This window comes from Zootoca vivipara, chromosome 4, assembly GCF_965207765.1.
Source record: "Zootoca vivipara chromosome 4, rZooViv2.hap1.1, whole genome shotgun sequence".
In the NCBI taxonomy this organism is placed as follows: Eukaryota; Metazoa; Chordata; class Lepidosauria; order Squamata; family Lacertidae; genus Zootoca; species Zootoca vivipara.
This window is the reverse complement of record NC_142587.1, coordinates 35,013,490-35,035,606: the sequence shown is the minus strand read 5'-3', so window position 1 is coordinate 35,035,606 and position 22,117 is coordinate 35,013,490. Positions and strand designations below refer to the sequence as shown.

Below are 22,117 nucleotides of genomic sequence, written 5' to 3'. Positions count from 1 at the left end.
TGACATTTATGTAGAAACATGTCACATGACTTCCTGCTCCTAAAAGTTCCTAATTTCATATGTTGCCAAGATCAGCATGAGATAAAGGCTAACGAGGTACTATTTCTGAAACATTTTGGGTGTAGTTTTTAACAGAATATTCCATCAGCACCTAAGAAAAATAAATACACACCAAAGCTTATTGAATAAAATATAAATAAAAATTAATTAAAATACCCACCTAACAATATCCTAAATGTAGAAAACTAGACCATAGCACCATTTCTATATGTAAGAGTACCATAAGTAAATGAAGGCTGCAGTAAAAAAAAAAAGGGGGGGGTCTCTTAACACCCATATGGAATTATGTTGACATAATGAAGTCTTGCTTTACTGTCATGGAAATCTTTCCTCTGGTACTCCTACAAGTCACCAGAGACCAACCTTCCGAACTGCTTCTCACTTCTTGCCTCAGCGCTGCAGACAGGTTCTCCCTTTGTCTTTTCAGCCTAAGCCAAATGATTCAGCTATCCCCAGCAAGCCTTTGGGCACCAAGGCACTCCACCTGCCTGCCTCTCAGGTCTTCCTTCAGTGGTAGAGCATCTGTCTTGCATGCAGAAGGTCCCAGCTTCTTCCCCTGGCATTTCCAGGTAGGGCTGTTATATGTCAGGGACCGTGCTGAGGAGGACTGCACTGAGGAGGAATGTTGGGAGCCGCCCCCTCCCCTGACCCTGAATCTTCCCAGGAGCAGGAGGGCAGTATAGATTTGGAGCAGTGGTTTGCAGAGGGACATAATCCAGAAGGCAGAAGCTGGAAAATACTGGATTCACAGTCTCTGGACAGCATCCCCCCCCATCCCCAAGGACACAGAGAGCTCAGAGAGTGTTAGAACAGAAAGCACAGAGGGTACAAGATCAGTCTACAAGACAGAGGAGTGATGTAGATTACAGTAATAGGGATGAAGGGGGTTGAGCCTTAACTGGGAGCACCACCATTCTAGTGAGACAGTTTCTTTTGTCTCTCACTGTTTATTAAAGAAACTAACTGGTAAGACTTTCCTTTCATTTGATTTGCTTATTTACTGCCATGGGGGAGGAAGCCAATTCCCTGAAGCCTGACATCATCATCATCATCATCATTATACCCCACTCAGCTGACTGGGTTGCCCCAGCCACTCTGGGTGGTTTCCAGCATATACAGAAACATAACAAAACATCAAACATTGAAAACTTCCCTATAGAAGGCTGCCTTCAGATGTCTTCTAAAAGTTGTATAGTCATTTATCTCCTTGACATCTGATGGGAGGGAGTTCCACAGGATGGGCGCCACTACTGAGAAGGCCCTCTGCCTGGTTCCCTGTAAACTTTGGTGAACCACTCCCAATGAGTGTAGACAGTGCTGAGCTAGGTGTTCAGGCTCTGTGTAAGACAGCTCCCTGTATTTCTGTGTCATTGGCTGTCCTTCTCCTTCTCAACTCAGCGAGCACCAAGCACCGACAATCTGAACTCTAACTCCAGCACCCCTCTCTGCTGCCCAGAACTATCATGCCTACACTTCTAGTGGCCCCTGTAGTCCAGCTGTAGCCAATTACACTGTCCAACTGAAAATTCCAAACCTGCACCCACCAATAGAAATATGCATATCTTTCTACCTTTCTTTCGCATGCTGAGAATTCTAACACCAACCCTGCCAGTTAAGGCCCCAAGTGACAGTCAAACTAACTTTCACCAGACCAGACAGAAAACTTCCCACATCAAACACATTACTATGTACATTGCAATACAAATGCCAGAATGCATTACACAATACCCATTAAACCTTAATTCAAATAAACAGGTTTTCTTCACAATGTCATTTGTACATTTAACTCTGGAAGGTTGTAGATGCCACATATCAGAGAGAAACCAGTGTCTAGAAGACTGGATCAGAAAGTCATGGGTTCATTGTCTCTGCCATGCCCTCATTATGTGGCCTTAGGCAAGGTACCCTTCCCCATTCTCGGTTCCCCAGTCTGCAATACAGAGATGGTAACAGTGGCTTGCCATATTGGATTGTTGCTGTTGTCAAACGCTTTTACAGACTGTTTCACAGCATAAGGCCTTTGAAGTGATGTACAAGATGAAAACAGAATGAAACACAAAGTCTAAAAAATTAACAAAACCATCCCTACAGACTCCCCAAACCACAAAACCTCCCCAAACCACAAAAAATGCCATCTGATATGAAACAGATATTCCATAAGTGACTGGGTTACAGTGTGGAACATTGTTGCTCCAACACTGTTAAGAGAACGCCTGAAGTCTTGCACCCATGTGGCTTGCTCTGGTCTTCTGGCTGCAACCTCTCAAGCAACCTGGTTGCTAACCATGATGTCACAGCAAACAACAAATGTGGAAGATTTTAGTGGAGCGAATGTCATATGCCAGAGGCCAGAGTAGTTGACAGACCTTCCTGTGAATGAGGTGATAATGAGGCTTTCAAGATTTATTGTTGTTTGTGGCAGATTACCATTGTTGTTGTTTAGTCGTTTAGTCGTGTCCGACTCTTCGTGACCCCATGGACCAGAGCACGCCAGGCACTCCTGTCTTCCACTGCCTCCCGCAGTTTGGTCAAACTCATGTTCGTAGCTTCGAGAACACTGTCCAACCATCTCGTCCTCTGTCGTCCCCTTCTCCTAGTGCCCTCCATCTTTCCCAACATCAAGGTCTTTTCCAAGGATTCTTCTCTTCTCATGAGGTGGCCAAAGTATTGGAGCCTCAGCTTCACGATCTGTCCCTCCAGTGAGCACTCAGGGCTGATTTCCTTCAGAATGGATAGGTTTGATCTTCTTGCAGTCCATGGGACTCTCAAGAGTCTCCTCCAGCACCATAATTCAAAAGCATCAATTATTCGGTGATCAGCCTTCTTGATGGTCCAGCTCTCACTTCCATACATCACTACTGGGAAAACCATAGCTTTAACTATACGGACCTTTGTAGGCAAGGTGATGTCTCTGCTTTTTAAGATGCTGTCTATGGCAGATTACCATAGAGAAAGTTAAAGAATAAGGAATATAAGCAGAGGAATGAGGCTGAAGATTCTTTCCCTGGATGGAGTCCCTACCGGTACTTCATTAGCAGTTTAAATGTTAGCACTCTTTCCTGGATTGTTTGCATTTCTAATTAAAGGCACCTCAGCTGGCTGATGATTTTGTGTTAAACATCTATGTGTTGAACCTATGAAGTAAGCACCCCCAAGTTCAATAGAGTTTATTTGTTTAATTCCATGGATTTATGCATAGGATTGCAGTTATGCTACATGGCTGATCAACAATGTGAACCCAGGTCTCCCCAGCCAAGTTCTAATATGTTACCACTGCACCCTCCTTTGCCAGATTACCATTCTATGCCTGTCAGCTGACACCATCTATTGCTGCTGTTCTTTGGAAGTATCTCTTTATACTATATTTGCACGAGTCTGTCATCACACTATTTTCATTGGCTTTTAAAGGTAAAGGTGGCAATGTGGAAGGATGGTGCAGGAAGAAAAAGGAAATGACTCTTAAGAGAAGGCCTTGGCGGAGGGAAGAAGGGTCCTTCTCTGTGTGGCAGTTTTAGTCCTCTGATAACAAGTGGAACAGAAAGGATAAATTATGGAAGGGACAGGTGGAAGTGGATGGGTTTCAAGGAGACATTTGCAGTGCTGTGGAGGAGCAATAGGGGGCATTGGAAAAAAAGAAAGGGGTTATGCCAGGGTCCTTCCCTTCTCGCTGTACTCAAACTTCTTGATATTTCATTCTTCTGCTGCCTCACATGAGAGACATAAAGAATGTGGAACCACAAAATATTCCAAAATAGTTTCACACAATGTCTTTCATTCCTGGTACCATATGTGGTCTTCAACATGAAGTTCCAGATTCAGTGTAATTATTTAGAGCAGCTATCTCATTGATGAGCAACATCCATTAACTGAACTTGCTCTTGCACATAGTACCATATGTCATCATGGTGCGTACATGCAAAGGGGGCTGCAAAAGAGGGAGCCATGGAAATGGGGGTGAAGATAAAAGTGGGGGTACAAAAGGGGCTGCAAAACATGAGGGGATGGTGGCTTCATAATTGGGCAGAAGGTGAAAGTGTTGTTTAGAAGTTGCAATATGTGACAGGACAAAGGGGATGCTATCATGGGGGTGTTGTATGAGCATGAGAGGGTTTCAGAAAAGTAAGGGGAGATATAGGGTGAAGGTGAAAATTGGGGTTACAAAACAGAAGAGAAAAGTGGCTTCAGAAATAGGGTTGGGAAAATGAAAAGGGGGTTTAGTCATTGCATGGTGTGGGAAAGGGTAAATTTGAGAAAGTCAATGCTATGTGTAGCAAGAAGGCGGCAGAGCTCCCTTAGTATGTGTATGTACATACAGCATCCTTTGGATTCTCCTTTGGGTTGGAGCTAGATGGCTGTCATGATGAGTAGACATATCAGGATTTGGCACAAATGAATGGACTTAAATCCATCTACTCAGAATAACCCTCCCATCTGTGGTTTGATGGTCTATTGAAGTAAAATGGGTTCAAATAATCCTGATCCCAGTCCTTATTGTGTCCTATCACAACCCGAGTCTTAGTTTTGATACATTATTAGTATTAGCATTTATATCCCACCTTTTACCCGAAGAACTCAAGGTGGCACACATGGTTCTCCCGCCCCCTTTAATCTCCACAACAACCCTGTGAGATAGGTAGGTTTGATATTTAAATTCAAACCAAACGTGGAGCCATTATATTGTACAGTACTAGAAAAGGGACCTGCAACTTGTATGAGAAGTGTGTGTGTGTGTGATACTCACGTGTCCATCACAGCATTTCTCAATCATCCTATCAGGTGCAACAATTTCCTATTATTTGTTACTATTGGAACAAGTTTGCAGGCATTCACTGTTAGTGGAAACACCATTTCAGCAGGCATGGTGGCACGAAAGGGTTAAGAGAGTGCACTGAGTAAAAGAGAAGCTGGACCAAAAAGAAGGCAGGGACTCAAGAGAGGAGGAGGAGGAGGAGGAGGAGGAGGAGGAGGAGGAGGAGGAGGAGGAGGAGGAGGAGGAGGAGGAGGAGGAGGAGGAGTCTTTCCTTCTAGATACCCTGCTTTTTCCTTTTCTTTTTTATTCCTACATGTGTAAAATGCCCACCTGTTCAACCACTACAGCCACCCTTGATCCTTCTGTTCCAGCTGGTTTGCACTAGGCTTCGATGCTCTTTGCATGCGGTTGTAGATGTGGGGATGCTTCCTGTAGCGATGGGGCCGGCTGCGGAGATCTATTGGCTGCCGGCTTTGTAAATTCCATTCAGTTTGGTCCAATCGCGGGAGGAGACAGCCTGGCACAGCCTGGACCGCTCGCTCGCTCTTCAATCTCACTCTGCCTTGCCGATCAGTCTCGCTCTCCCTCTCGCTGTCGCTTGTCTCCCTGCAATAGGCAAGCGGAGCTCCCACTCCCAGACCCAACGCGCCTTCTTCTTCTTCTTCTTCCGCTGCTGCCGCCGCCGCCGCCGCCGCCGATTGCAATGCATTTGCCGCTTGAATGTAGGTCATTTACAACAGAAAGCGCCGGGTTCTTTCAAACCTAGTGCTGTTGTGTTGCTGCCGGTTTTGGGTTGTTGGTTGGTTGGTTGGTTTGGTCGCTCTCCACCACCAAGATTTTCTGCTTCTTCTTTTTTTGCGAGGGGCTGTTGCATTCCTCTGGACTAAGGGGGGAAAAACAACTCAAAACAAAACCGTGTTGGATTTCACACGCACACCACGCGAGCTAGGAGGTGGGGGGGAGGAAAAGAAGCTGGACCCCGGCGAAGCCTGCTGTGTGCTGCGATTCTGCTGGAAGTCGCCTGGGAAGGCAGAGGCTGCCAAGGACCCCTACAACACAGAGGCAGCTTCCTCCACCGAGGTAGGTACAAGCCAGAGCTCTGTCCTTTTTGCCTTTTCCTTCCCAAACTCCCCCCCCCTCTTCGTTTGCAGCTGGTACTCCAGAGGGGGGGGGGACTGGTTTGCTGCAGTCGTCTCTGCACTGTTTTCCGGGTTGGGGGGGGGAAGCATTGCCACCCTCTTATTGGGAAAAAGAGGGTACTTCCCATCTCTCAGCACTGGAGATGATTTCCATGCCTCATGTATGTAATGATTCTCTATATCTCTTTGCACAGGCACCCTCCTATGTCCCTGGACCACCGCTCTTAAGTGATGGGGGGCACTTTGCTGCAGTCAGCTCTTTAGGAAGGATCCGGGGCTCTGTGTGAGATGTTTACAAAGTAGCTCTGCCTTTACAGGCAAATAAACAGAAGAGTGTGGCGGAGAGGGAACGGGGAGGCGGGGGGGGGGCTCTTATCTGCAGTACACAGAGAGAGATAGAGAGAGCATTGCTACAGTTTCAGCAAACGGGGGAAGGCAGAGATTGGGAAAGGAAACAGCACCCTGGTGCCCTGCTCTTTGCAACGGGGGTGGGGGTGTTGAGAGAATTGCAAAAGAGGCACGCTAAGCTTTGATTTAAACTCCCCCCTCCATCTCTTTTCCTAAGAAGGAACGATTTTGGAGGCTCTCTGGAGGCATTAGGCAAGTCCTTTTCTTTTTCTTCATCTGCCGGAGGCTGCCTGTTGTTTTTTAAACCCACGTGATTGATTTCCAGGGTGGCATTTGGGTGGGTTCTTCTCTCTCCCCCCCCCCCGACTCTATCGGCCCTCCTTGTTATTTGTTTGTATGGTGGAGGGGGGGATAAGGAGGGTAAAATAAATCGCTTATTCTACAAAGCAGCGGGGCAGGACTCCCGGGGAGGGGTGGGGGGGGGGTGGGAATGAAGAGAGCAGGATTGCAGGGACGGGAGGGGATTTGTCTGTCCAGAGATCTCTGCACCTTCCTGGAAACTGGCTTGGCGGGGGGAGGGGGGAGAGAAGCGGACGCTGCCTCCTCTCCTGCCTTGAATGGTTTATCAAAGCTGCCAACTCTTGACTTTCTAGTGGAAAGTTAAGAAGCCTAGGACTGATCCTCTCCCCCCCCCACCCACTTCTGCCTAAATGCCCAGAATCCAGGGGCTGCCTGTGCTCATTGCTACCTCCCCCTCCTTCTCTGCACTGCAGCTGCTTTCATTTTTCCGATCCCCCCCTCCCCGCGCGTGCTTTTCACTCTGCAGGGCGCTGTGAATGATGCTCTGTCCCTTCTGCAGCCACCCATGAAGGGGGTCAGAAGAGCGGCCGCCTAACTTGTTACCCTCTCCTCTCCCCCCCCCACCACCTCTTGCTAAAGCGGTTTCCTTATCCTCACCCTACAACCCCACTTTCCCAGCCTGCGTGGTGGGACCTCTGTGTCCTGTTTAAGATTGCAAGCAAGGAAGACCCTAGTTGTGGGGACGGGAGGGGGAGAGGAGCAGAGCTTTCCCCGCACCCACCCACCCCCTGTCAAACCACTGCAGACGCGTCCAAGTCCCTGATGCAGACAGGTCTCCTCCATCTGCTGTCCCTCTTTGGCACCAAAAGGGTTCAGCTACACACACACATCCACTTTCAGCCTGTCAGGCTAACCCATCCATTTTCTCTAACCATGAGGGATGCCAGGCTAGTTTTGGATATCCTCTTGCTATCCTCTCAGTGACCAACTTTGCCACCTCCTGATTTGCCAGACCCATTCTGTGGGGTTTATTTTTCAGGTTAAGTTGCCTATCCCGTTGCTTCCGCAAGTTTTCCAGCCATTTGCCAGGTGATCATGGCTGCCACTGCTGCAGCCAGCCCCCAAGGGTAAAGTGAAGTCACCAACCACGCAGGCAACCCCCCACCATCTTGCAGCAACAGTTAGTGATCCTGTTTGATAGGATCTGTGCCTCAGGGTTGACAAGAACCAGGTACAAGAAAGGAAATCCTAGAGGTCAAGAATACCCACCTGGGGGGGGGGATATTCTCTGCTTTGAGTATCCTGTAAGTAGCTACAGTAAGAGATGGATGGAGGGAAGTGGATTTCCTAGTCTGGCCATCATGCACCCTAGCTAGCTTTCCGGTTAGTGGAGATTTACAGGTTGTGGTTTCCTGGTTTCCATTTTGAGTGCAGAGAGGGATGCATTGGAAAGTGGCTGCGTTCAGCAACTGGTTAATTATGATCCTTACAGTTCAAAGCAATGACAGTGAGTTATTTCAAGGGAAGGAGATGGTGGTGGTAGAAATAAAGCAAAGCTAATTGTCTCAGTAGAACGTTTCCATTCTGAAAACCAGCAAGACAACCATCTCCATCAGTCCTTTTGCTATCCATACTGGATAAAGAGAAGAAGAAGAATATAACTTTATTTCTTTTCTTCTTGCGCCTTTCTTTCTTTTTGGTAGAAAGAAGCAGGTGTTGCTCTTGCGAGAAGATTCCACAAGGTGGTGGTGTGGACACTTCTTAATGATGTGTATTTTATTTATTTTTTGAAGGAGGTTTGGTCAATTGCTTGAATGGCTTTGCTTCCATGCACTTCTCTCCGTATCTTAAAAAGACTCATTGTGTGTCTGTTTTGCAAATGACAAAAGCAGGATTGTTGTACAAATCATGGGATATATTCAGCCGGGCCTACTCTCCTTTCCGTTGACAGTGTCTTCTTGGGAAAGAGAAGGGTTTAATGAGATCTCAAAGTTATATCTATATATATGAGAATTTCAACAAGGGCAGGAACTGGTTGCGTTTGCGATGAGATGTAGCAGTGGTATTAAAAGATATGTAATAGAATAAACTCTCTTCAATTCTTGGTTATGTTCAATAAATCAAGTGTTCTGGATTAAACTGTAACAGGTCTGGTGATTTAGTAACCAGAGGCAAAGACTTGATGTGACTATTGAATCCATTACACTAGCTGTCTTTGATTTTGCTGCCAAGTTCTTGCTTTGGTTTGTGTGTGTTGTGAAGAGCATTCCAGTCCCTGAGATGTAAACAATTTCTCTTCTTGAGATACATTATTGTATTTTATTTTATTTTTAATGGAGAAAAAGTAGTAAGGAGAGAGTATATACCCTTGCTGTAACTTCCACTGAGGGAAGAGGGGAAAGGTCTTCCTCTAAGCTGAGAATTTTTTTTTTAATCTGTATGTTTAAGGTGGGGCATAAAGGACAATATAGAGATAGTGTGGCTTGAAAGGAAAGGGCAAAAGGGCATAGCAATTTGGCAGCATTTTCATGTGGGCATAACTTGGATTGCTACTTTCTTATCGTTTTTAGGGATCTCTGCAATATGGAGCTTAGTGCAAATTTGAAACTCAGATTTATGGAAGGCCAGAAGTATTTTTCTTACGTAATACAGAGAGATATTGAGACATAAATGGTTTTCTTGCTATTTTGGGAACAGGATGTGGTTGATGGTATCATTCTGTTTTATTCACTGGATGGAAATCTTTCCTTCCTATTTGAATTTATTGGTTTATAGATGATTGTTTCCAGTGACAGACTGGCCCTTGATCTGGTATAGGAGTGTATGTTACTGGTTTTAATCATGCAAAACTCCTCATATATAAAAGTGCTGTATATAATTTAACTATCAATAATTTACACAAGCATAAGCATTTTGGTGGTATACCAATGAAATTAATAACCAAAGCAGTTATTTAATGTTAAAATTTATTCTGAAATGATTCAGTAAAAAATTGCCTTTTCTTTCTTCATAACTATGGGGAATAAATGCAAATGTAATTTCATTTGTTCCTTGGATCATAATTGCATTGGATCTCTCATGCTGTTTCTTTCTAGTAGTTTCTCATTAATTCTGTAATACTTCCAGGCCCTAATATAGTCTAGACATGTGAGGAAAATGGCTGGTTTATTACCCTACAGATACAGTTACCTTTAAATCTATGTGGTGCATGTGTCAGAATATTTCATTTCCAGAGTGAATAGGAAATGTGTTGCCGAATAAGAATAATAATTAAACTAGTGCAAATAAAACTGACTGCCCTATATGATAGGCAAAATGAAAGTCCTTTTGTACATTGTATCTATTGCCATCTCCGCAGAATTAACTATTATTATTGAATTTTGACTGTATCATGAAGTAAAAAACAAAACAAAAACCAACTCCATGTGTCCCACTTCACTTCACAAATGCTCTCTTGAATCTGTTCACTGAACTTCACGTTCTTTAACAGCCAGTTTGTCTCCAAAAGAACAATGATAAAAGGTTTGTCAAAAATGGCTGTCTTAATACGAGGGTGCCAAGCTGAAGTTCATCAGTAGTCAGCGAGACGAAGCTGTGAATCACAAGGAGGAGGAGGCACTTGCTTGCCGTCTCCAAATGGAAATGGCTTTTTTAAAAAACCGTTTCTTGCATGGAGGCAGGAAAGCGTGCACTGCTGTTTTTGATGGGCCCTCAGTACAGCTGCTACTTGTCTTTTAAAGGTAAGCCTGTTCTCTGAGGAGTCCAAATCACCCACTGTGTGGAACAGCAGCTGTGTTTAAACCTCATAGAAGGTGCTGTCATTCTGCCATTTTATGACCTTCTGTGTAGGGGGGAAAAACAACAACAACAGAGTGACAGGAGGCTTTTGTGTGCCCAAGGTTCATTAGGAATGCATATGCCTAAGTACCTGGAAACCTAGGAAGAAAGAAAAATGAAATGCTATAAAACCAGGCCAAATGCACAAAACTAGCACTAAGCCATTCAGAGCCACCGTGGGGCTCTCGGTCCAACCTGCATCTGTTCTTTGTCACCATGCAGCTCAGGTGTACTGAAGCGATGTTTGTAAAGCATTTACGTTATGAGCCATTTTGATCCCCACATCTGACAGGGTTATGTATTCAGCTCTCTCACCTTTTAATGGGCCCCGTTCTGTTTGCTTTAGTAGTCTCCTGATATGAATTCCAAGGGAGGGGGAAATGCTTGTTGTCCGATAGAAATGAGATTTCGTTGGCACTATTCCTGGAAATAATAGGTAGTGAAAGCCCGCTCAGTAGATCCGAAGGTGAGGAAGGAAAACAGAAGGTGGGGGGTGGAAAATGAAATTTGTGGTGTGCACAATGGAAAATTCTTAAATATAACAAGTTGCCATTTATCTTTAGGAATATTAGGAACAACAATCTTTGACGTTCACAGTTTTTAAGTGGTTCTTTTTTTTTTACAGTTCTTATTCCATCCTATTTTTACAACTCATCAGCTTAGGCTAAAATACATGACTTGCCCAAAGCCATATGGTGAGTTTTATGACTTATACCTCTCTCCTTCAACCTCAATGTTTTGTTCAGGGGACCACGTGAATTTGTGAGGGAAATAGTTGAGAATTTTCCTAAAAGAAAATTGGTACTTTTTTTTTTTAAAAAAAGAAATATTCAAAAGTAAGAATGGGATGCAAATTCCCCCCTCTGCAACCAGGTTTGACAGTTTCTTGTTCCTAATTCACATTTACATAAATTAAAAAAGTAATTTAATTTATGATTCCAAGACTCTGGGGAGGATGAGTGAAAGAACAGCAGGGCAGCACAAAGAAAAGAGCTATCTTCAGAATGAAAGATTTGCCAAAAGGCCAAATTTGGAAAACAAAATGTTTGGAGGTGTGGGCTATGGCCCTTGATAATTAGCTCTGTTTCACATTATCTTATCTACCTGTTCCATAACAAAAAGCATATACTGGGGGGTGGCAGACCTGTGGTCCTCGGTTAATGTTGCACTACAATAGTGGTAAGAAACTTTTTAGCTTGAGGGCTGCACTGCTACATGAGTAACCTTGGGGGTGACCTGCTGCAGGTGGGTGGGGCAGCGCTGAAGTGGATGGATTAACAGGTGTGACGTTTACCTTTGTGGAGAAGACCACATTCCAGCCATGCAAAAGCCAGAGGTTTCTACAAACACATTACTCTTTCCAGGAAAATAAGAGGCATTATCATTGTTAATGGACACATTCCAGCCAAGCGAAAGCACTTGAGGTCATGGAGCAGGGTCATGGAGGTGTGCTGTATGGAGAGAGAGAGAGAGAGAGAGAGAGAGAGAGAGAGAGAGAGAGAGAGAGAGAGAGAGAGAGAAGCCTGAAGCATTGCATTCACCTCCTGTGCCTTAGGTCACCTCTACCACCCCAAGCTCTACACCTACCATCATCCTTGCCCATTGGCCTTGCTCGCTGTGACTATTAGGAACTGGAGTCTAATAATATTGGCAGTGGTGGTAGAGGTGCACAGGTTCTTCATCCTTGGCACAAACAGAACCTGTGAAACATTTTACTACATGTACTTATTGAGACCAGAGACCATAGCCCATTGAAACATTGTCCTGAACCCATGTGGGCTCAAAGTGAAGACATGGAAGGACTGCACATGTAAGACTGCTATCCAGTGTCCTTTTTGGACCTTATGTTTTGGTTGCACACACTTAGAAACATCTGCATAATAACCAGTCTTTAAGAACGATTCAAGATGGTCAATGAATATGGAGATAGGGGCTATTTAGTAAATACTTGAGCCTCCAGAAAGCTTCTGATAAAGTCCTCTTTGGATACACATGATATGTGGCTTTGTCTTTGTATGGATCAGAAAATGATTAAAGAACAGGAAGGCGAGAATAAATGGAAGGATATAAGCAATGGACTTCCCCAAGTATTTCTGTTGGGAGGAACTGATGCTGCTTAACTTACTAATCAATGATCTGGAGTCAAGACTGAATAATAAGGTTATTAAGTTTATGCATGCCACCCACTTATTCAGGAGGGTGAAATCCAAAGCAGGCAGAAGAATTTCAGAAGCATTTCTTCAAAACGCTGAAAGGGCAACAAAATGGCAATTGATATTCATTGCAAATAAGAGCAGGTGATATCATTGCTCTTGCAGCAAAGTATTCTAAGTTAATGCACTTGCTGATGAAATTTGAATTGGCTGTGATTACCCAGGACTAAAAAGATCATGGGATATGGTGGACTGTTCACTGCAAATGTCAGCTTGGTATGCCTCAAGTGTTTTGAATTATTAGGAAATGGCCTGAAAATAAAGCAGCTGGTATAATGCCTTTATGTAAATTGATGGTTCAGCCGCATTTGGAATGCTGGGTTTGTATCACTGATAATGGAAGAAAAGTATAGGTAGGACAGGCCAAGATTTGTAACCAAATGATCTACTGAAAAGAGGTGGGTAGGAAGGAGGAGCAGAATGCCAGCATCGGCAGTAGATGGACCAAGGGTGCTGTAGGCAGGTGTGGAAGTTCTAATTCCTTATTGGCCAGCCAAATGGCTGTATGCTGCCCTAGAAATATTTATATCCTGGCAAATTGCATCCTCAAAAGTAGAATTGGGTTAGACCTTGATGTCTGAGTGAAGCAGAACTATATCATTTTCCTTCCTGATACCTCTTTGAATAATATTGAACTCATTTTTAAATGCTTTGTTCTCCCCTTAACTGTTCATTGTTAAGATAACAGCCTCTGAAGTCATTTCAACCTCTTGATTTGTTTACAGATTCAGGATGTGCATCAAAGACTAAACTGAGCTGAAAGACACCTCCAAATTCTTTTCATTTATTCCTATAATTGTAGGCCATGACAGCGCTGACAGAATCAGATATTTGCACTATCTGTAAAGGATGGCTTCATCACACTGAGCACATCTGTGCACTTTCACTGTAATGTGCTCACATTCCAACCCTGTCTGTAATGTACTTGGAGTGAGATTCATTGAGTAATGTGGTAAGATTTCCAAGGTTCCTCTCTCCCACAGTACTTTGTGAATGCTCTTCTTCTTTTTGATGGAGATGTTAAAACTTTTAAGAGAGCCAGGCTTTGAAAATTAATGTAACTCTTATTAGAAGCACATGATAGAAAATATCACAATGAGCTGGTTAAAAGACTCGGCCCAGGGAAGAGAAAAATGCACTATCACTCATTATTAAAATAAGTTTTTTTTAAGGCACCAATTTATTCATGGGCAGAATGGGACTATTTTGTTGGATTCATGCAATAGAGTTAGAAGACCATATTTGAGAGTGACTGACAGAGCAAATGGAAAAATTGGAAATTTGTGATGACACTATTGAAGTCCTGAAAAGTATAAATCTATATATTATTTAAATTAAAAGCCTGAGTGAAGTATAAATTTATAATTGTTCATTACAGATTCTGTTATAACTTATCCAGTGTGGGCTACACACTAACAGCAGTGTGTTTGCCCCTGGATAAAACTTCCACATATGCTCAGGAAGGAGCCATAGATCATTGCATTAAGAAGGTTCCATCCCTGCTATCTCTGGTTAACAGGATTAAGTATAGCAGGGCTATAAAATATCCCCATTTTGAGACCCCAGATTGCAGGTCTCTCTCCCCAAAACAGCATTGAGCTGGACATGGGTGGCCCAAATGCTTGACTCAAGGTAGATTCATATGTCACGTTCTGTCAGATTTTGATAACAGGCTATGCAGCTAACTACAGTAGTTAAGTTTTCTTGTACTGCATTAGTGTTGAATTACATGTAACAATTAGACCTAATATCTGCTTTTCCAAAGATTTTTCACTGCCTTTTATTTGTTCCGCCATTCAGAAATTATTTTGTTGTTGTTAACTTTTCAGTATGCTATGCACTCCTTGAGATGAGGCAGATGAAAGTGAAACCCATTGTGATGGGATGGTTTTGGTTCAGTTTATTTAGGTGACTAAATCCATTCCAGAAGAGTAGCATTATTGGATTCCCATTGGTGCCCTTGTGCTCATGGATTCCCAGAGCCCCCTGGGAAATGGTGTTAAGGGGCTACAGCAGGAACCTGCCCAAACCACCCTCCCCATCTCTTCTGTGAGCATTTGTATCTTTTGGATCAAAAACCCTGCTGTGAGTGCAAGGAACCAGTTGAGTTCTACCCTCTGTCTATTGTCCCATGTTTTATGGTATCTTCAAGACAATACAGTGGTACCTTGGTTCTCAAACTTAATCCATTCTAGGAGTCCATTCAACTCCTGAAACCCTTCAAAAACCAAGGTGTGGCTTCCGATTGGTTGCAGGAGCTTCCTGCACTCAAGCGGAAGCCGTGTTGGACATTCGGCTTCCGAAAAACCTTCGCAAACTGGAACACTTGCTTCAAGGTTTGTGGCGTTTGGGAGCCGATTTGTTCGTCAACTAAGCCAGGCATCCCCATACTCGGCCCTCCAGATGTTTTGGGACTACAGCTCTCATCATCCCTAGCTAAGAGGACCAGTGGTCAGGGATGATGGGAATTGTAGTTCCAAAACATCCAAGGGATGCCTGAACTAAGCCGTTTGATTACCAAGGTACCACTGTACCTTTTAATGTGATCCAAACTTTCATGGGCATTTTGCAAAATTTATTTATTTATTATTATTAATTTATTGTATTTATATCCCACATTTTCCTCCAAGGACCTCAGGATGGTGTACATGGTTCTCCCCTTCCTCATTTACTCTCCAAAAGAACCTTGTGATGTAGGTTACATTGAAAGACAGTGACTGGCCCAAGGCAAACCAGTGAGCTTCAAGGCCTGAGTGGGGATTTAACAAATGAAGCCTCGCAATGCTTGCCTGACATTGTATCTGCAGGGCCTCACATGCTTCCTTGGTGACGGACTGCTTTTGAACGAGGAGTGCACCTATGTATAGCTGGGACAATTCAGTAGACATTGTACAGCTAATGAGGTTTTGGGTATAATATTTGCTGCTGGTCTCCTTTAGATGAAAGGAAAATAAGTAGCTTGTACTATCCTTTGGAGTGCTGAATCAGTAGAACATGGTGTAAATTATGCACAGCTGGAGAGACAAGCTGCAGCACTGGAGACTGTAAATTAGATAGTGCAAGCTCTCTGCAGTAGGTATGTAGCCCAAATTTGTGTGTGTTGTGTGTGTAGACATTCATAGGGCATGCATGGAATTGGAAGGTATTATGCAGTTCTGAAGTTCAGTAATCTCTGAATAAACTGGCACTTATTCTATCCTTGCATTGTTGCTTGTATGGTATTAACCAGTCTGTATCATACCAGTTTTGGAATCAGTCCATCTTTCTTCCTTATGTGGAAAACTGTTGGTATTCTGGTAACACCAAACCGATTCCACACCATTGGGTTTCTTATTAGCAATATCAGCAGTCATTGGAACCCAATCGTAAATTGTGGTTGGTAAGCAGCCCTGGTTTTCTGGTGGCATCTTGCTCACCTCCCATGAAGTGTTTTTAAAGATGTTACACATAAAGCCATTTGGTGACCAGACAGTGGGCTCTGTTATTTCTTTTAAAATGTATATCAGGCTTGATCACTTTCTTTCTCCTACCCCACTGGTATCACAAGTAAATATTATACAATAGACAGAATGTTGAGTCTTGAGCATGAAACCTCATCTGTATCACTTTTTGTTGTCCAATTTTGAGCCTTCTCTTTTTGGAAGGTTTTTAAACAAACATAGGAAGGAAATCTTATTAGTCAAAATGGCTTCCTGCAAAAGAAAAATACTGGCTATGAGCTGAACACAGTTAGAACACCAGTCTTTTGGAAGCGTTCTACACTTACAGTATTCTGAAAATTCCTACTTCAAAGCTTCCTACTGAATCTATGATTATCAGAGTGGAGCCTTTGAGGGTTGGATTAGGGTTCCCCTTCTATATGGAAAACACTGCTTTCATGAATAGAGGCTCCCAAAAACTAGGGATTCAAGCTATTATCTCTTACTCCAGATTCCTACTTCTGCTTGCTACAGAAATGTATCAGTTATCATTTTCTTGCTCTTGGGCCAAAGAACCAGGAGATAAAATTAACACCTACTGTGTAAATAATTATATCTGTAATCGGACCCATTACTGAAAGAGATAAATTTAAAAGTTGATGATTCATTGTGGCTTTCCTAACCAGTGTTCCATGTAATCTTATTGCATACTCAAGGGAAACAAATGATCATATACAATGTATTATGCACTCTAGAAAGTTTCATATAGAATGATTGCTGAGTATGTAATATTCACCTGAACTGGTAGGGTTTCATTTGATAGATTTTCGGGAATATGTCTAGCGTTATTGTTCGTTTCTCCCAGGACTACTATATTCTTGTTCTCAGCAGTGCAATGGGGGAGGGAGATGCTTAGGAATTTTTAATATTCCATTTCTGGGGATGATACAGATCTCATCTCCCCTGTCATAAAAGTATCAGTCAGCTATTACTGGCTGTCATTATTTTAATATCCTTTCCTCCTGATGCAGCGCAGCATTTTGCACTGAACTCTGCTTCTTGTTTAGAAAGGAGATAGCCAAGAAACAGACTGGAATAGGAATTTCTCTACCACTGCAATGTAATACGGACACACGGAATGACTGAGATTGCATTTGAAAGCACCCTTCTAGTGCAACCCAAAGAGTGTTTCCTGAGAAATAAGCCCCACTGAGATCCAAATATGCTTGTGCATGGTTTATTTTAGTCTGACTTTGAAGCAGTAGTGGTTGGTGTGGTGAGGCCTTGATGCTTAAATGACCTCTTATAACTGGTGTCACTGCACCTCACAGGAAGGGACCTGGTGATGGGTAGGTCAGCATGGTGCAAAAGCACTGGCAGGATTATCAGAAAGGAAGTTGTCAAGGCTGTTTCTCAATACCTAATTTTTACATTTGTACATCACCTTTCTTCCATTATTATTATTATTATTATTATTATTATTATTATTATTATTATTTATTTATTTCTGATGTTATTCTGGCTCTTGGTGTGTGCCTGTAAGAAAGAAACCAAATAGCAAAGATATTTTAATAGTGCTCCTAGAACCATTGCAGCCACTTGAGGCCCAAGTGACTCCAGCAACTAGAAGTGCCTATCACTGAACTTCAGGTTGGTTCATCATCTATGTCCTTTTCTGAGCAGGAATAGTCTGTCTGCAGTTACTTATGTTCTGGTAACTTTCTGGATGGACTACTTTAAAAGCCTCTATGCTCTTGAAGATGCTCCTAAGGCTGCAACTAGTGGAAAATGCAGTGACCAGGGTGTTGATGGGAGCAATGAGCTTGTTGCCTATAATTCCTGCTCTCTGTTACATTGGTTGCCACTTACCTTCCAGGTTCAATTCAAGGCGCTAATGTTGACATTCAAAATCCCAGAAGACCTGGGGTCCACATATATGAGCGGATGCCTTCTCTCATATCAACTTGCTTCTCATTAAGGTCAACAGATGAGCCTCTCATGTTGGTCCTTACATTAAATGAGGTGTGTACTGTAGCTTTTCCAGTGGTGGCTCCATCACATCACTGAGATGATTCTTTCCCCCACTTCATATTCATTTAGACACTAGGTTAAAAACCTCATTTTTGTCAGGCTTTCAGTAAGGCATCTTTGCATTTGACCCTGCTGTATTTGTACTCTTTATTAGAATTATCCATTGTTTATTATGTTTTGTATTGACTTATTCTGATAAAAGCCACTCTGTTGAGCATTTTTAGTGAAAGGCGTTATGGAGGCATCTGAATAAATAATTTCACAGCCAAAGTCATGGTTACTCGGTTCAGTTCAAAGTTCTGCATGTGTGCTTCTTATCAGAAACAGCTATATGTGGACAAGTATAAACATTCATGATTACCCAGAAGTGGCTGAGCCACAGCAGTGTGTTGCAAACAGTTGTTCTGAGCTTGCTGTGTTTAAATGTTATGCCTAATGTGAAATGGTTGGGAAATGCTTTGGTAGAGTCAGGATGGGGTCTATTAGAAATTGCCATAATGTATATGTTCTGCTACGACGTTGACAGGAGTGCCTGAGGGTTGAGAGATCAAATTTCTCCATCTGTTAACGATATATTTTGTATGCCAAATAGTAGGCAAACACTTGATTAGATTTAAATGTCTAATGGATTCTGCTGTCTGGGCTGGAGCTGCATGACATCCAGAAGCAAACAGACTGATGCAACCATTTCGGCACTTATGATTCAATACTTAATATGCGTCCTGAGATATCTCAATTTTGCCTGAGCAAGTCTGTCGAACCTTTATTTTCAAATATAGACACCTCCCTGATAATATTATGAAAACATTCCCATTCAAACAAAGGATTTCACTGAATGTATTCATATATCCTTTTTAATGCATCTTCTTTCAGCATTGAAACATTATTTTTATTTATTTCAACAATCTGCACATCGCTTAATCACAGTCATCTCTAAGTATTGTACAGGAGACCCAATACACTAAGACTAAAAAATAAGTTAATATCAGAATTCATTTAAAAATTCTACTGGAAAAAAGTATTCAGTAAGTGCTGGAAGTTCAATATAAGAAGAGGTCATCTAGTCCAGCCTCCTGTTCTCACACTGGCCAACCAGATTCCCATGGGAAACCCGGAAGCAGGTTTCCAGCACAAGATCACCATCCCCTTCTGTGATTTATACCAAGTGGTATTCAGTGGCATTATTGCCTCTAGTTTTGGAAGAAGACCATAGCCATAAGTAGTCCTCTCCTGCATGAATATGTCTAAACCACTTTTAAAACCATCTTGATTGTTCCTCTGGGAACAAGCACCTCCCATACCCTAAACCTGTTCATTCAGATAGAGTGTGACACCATTCAGAACAAGCAGTTGGCCAGTTTTCCTGACACAGGAACCACCATCCCACAATGACTCCATCTTCTGAAGGTTTGACTTTTGTGACAATTTGTCATACTCTTTATTGTCATTGCCATCGTCGTGATGATTTAAATGTATGATGAACCATTTTGTCACAGCAGCAAACCAATATTAGCTGCCTGTGTGTCCACAGCTTTTCAGAAACATTTTCCTGCTGCCAGGTTTTGTTCCAGATGCTCATAGCCATCTTGGGCTGATATACACCTGGCACCATGATGGTATGAGAAAGTAACCTGTGAACCAGGCTATTCAGGGGTGGCCAGGGAGATACAAGGCTCAAATACACAGAGTACAGCTCAGAACTGCCCTTTCCCCGCTGAATAGATGGGGTGGTGGATGCATTTACCTGAGACAAATATGCACTTACATATTTTATGAGAACAGAATGAATTACATTCTTTAAGGCTCAAGCACCCGTTTTTACTTTTTATATGAATCATAGGAATTCTGTGCTGCTTCCATTTTTTCATTTTAATTAAAAGTGTGTCAATGCTACATTTTTAATAATGGGTTGCAAAACTGAACAATGGACTGATGAGATGGGAGTAGGGTTTTCTAATCATGGAATACATATTTATAAAATCTCAAGTGCTGTATTCATTTTATAGTGATTAGAGGATCTATGCAATGAAGATTCATAACTTTTTTATTTTTATTTAAACTATATTAGTGTGTGCAGATATTCTGCAATTCATCTTGCCTATATTGATCTTTAGACACCACTTTTCTAATATTCTAGTGTAATTCTTAGGATAGAAATGGACAAAGAGTCACACATATTCTACAAAAAACCCTACTAAATATCAATTATAATTTCTCATATTGAAATAACAAGCAGTGGTATTCTCAGTTCAAAGCTGGTGTTAAATAGTCACTATAATTTTTATTTTGCTGTTGCTGACATTTGTCTGTCTCAAGAGACAATGGAGTGCGCCTCCGGGGGTTAAGTTAAACAGCTGTTAGCAGCACACAAGTGACCTCCTTGCAGCACAAGCCTAGGCAGTGTGTGTGGAGGTCCTGGGTTGCCCAGACGACCAGACTCCCCTCTTAGCCTCACCGATATGGTCCAAAGAAAAACATTACAATACATCTGGCACCAGCTTGGCTGCAGGAGTTTTCAGAAGGAGGCGTACAAGGCACCATCCAACCGCCTTAGGGACTCCACTCCAGATTTGTGTAGGGTTCTTCCAAAGATATCCTGCAAGGCAGTGGACATTTCGGATCAGCGTTTTCCTTCTCCTATATGGACTACATTCCCAGTTTGATGAGCCCCACCTGCCCCTCACTTTCCTCTCTCCCACATAGAGAAACCAACCTCTTGACAATTGGACCCACTATCAGTCTCAAGATTATTCAGGTGAGATTTATTTGTAGATTGCAGGAAATATTCTTCTGGTGGTAGGAGGGGAGGCGACCTAAACACACAAGAATCAACGCATTTCCTGGAGTAGCTACTGGCTAGTTTTGCTTTGGACACCACCATTTTGCCTCAAAACATTAAAACAAGAGTGAGAAGCACTTAACGGTTCTTGTTTTGTGGGATCTTCTGGATCACCTATAAAGATACTTACCAGTGGAATGTGGTCATTCACCAATAAGCCATTGTGCTGTGCTGATCATAACCTTTCATTCTGCGAGTGTGGGTCCAGATTTGCATTTGATCTGGGAGGTGCATTTTTAACCCAGGTGTTGGAAAGAAATCAGGACAAATCTTTATTGACTGCAGCAGGCAGGGTAAGGCTTGGCATGGCAGTAGGGCTAGGAGCAGTTCATCATTCTACTCACCCCTTGCTGGTGGAATGGGATCCACTGGGGTTGGATTGTGCCAAACCCATTCGATGGGAGTATCCTAGTGTTGCACCCTGTTGTGGTGCAAGCCAATCTGGCAAGGTCTCACTAGGCAACCAGGGTGAGGATTCTAGCCAAGCTTGGGCCAATCCTTCCCACAGGCTCCTCACAACATCTCCCCCTTCACTAAGCTGCTGCTGCCCAATGCAATTTCCACCCCATACATACACAGCATTGGTCCACCTAACAAAAGACCATAACAATAAAGATTTGATTTGACTTCAACACGAACCTGCTTTGGAACTTCACCTTCCAGCAGAGCCACTGGTGAAACTAAAAGAAGTTTGAAAAATATATACGGTAGTTTCTGAGATGCGATGCTGTTAAAAGCAGGGGAAAGCTTTTCAAACCCAACTTGGCTGTGTTCAAGCCTCTGGGTGTCCTTAAGTATCGCAGTTAAAGGAACATGGGCATGCATGGGCAAGCCTTATTGCTGGAATGCCATTTGTTGAAATAACTCTGGTAGCATTCTGATTCAAAATTATTGCGCTGGCACATCTTTCGGCTACTGACATGATAACCGTGCAACACTGGTATAGTGTTATGCTTTGTGTGAGTTCCTGTGCATCTGTTGGAACACCCTTTCTTAGACATTTATCTGCTTCTGCAGCCATTCTTAGGATCAAACTGAAGTCCCTTTGGGGATTCCTGTACCCTTTTGAAGTCAAAGATACAAATCTACACTTCTTCACCAAAGAAGGTTTGATTTGTTTCCTTATCTATAAGGACATGGTCACTCACTCACATACATAGACACATATTGCATGCTAGCCA

The 22,117-nt window shown here is 42.8% G+C and overlaps 1 protein-coding gene across 4 annotated transcripts in view; it reads left to right on the top strand.

Moving 5' to 3' along the window:
* The first annotated feature begins 5,115 nt into the window (after nt 1-5,115).
* Nucleotides 5,116-22,117, top strand: part of NLGN4X (neuroligin 4 X-linked) — a 164,421-nt gene continuing 147,419 nt past the window's right edge. For 2 of the 4 annotated variants that reach the window (XM_088667702.1, XM_088667701.1), the window contains exon 1: nt 5,116-5,890. The gene's annotated coding sequence lies outside the window, so the exon portion shown is untranslated. The remainder of the gene's footprint in view (nt 5,891-22,117) is intronic. The other 2 variants (XM_060273479.2, XM_088667700.1) reach the window with 2 other exon arrangements.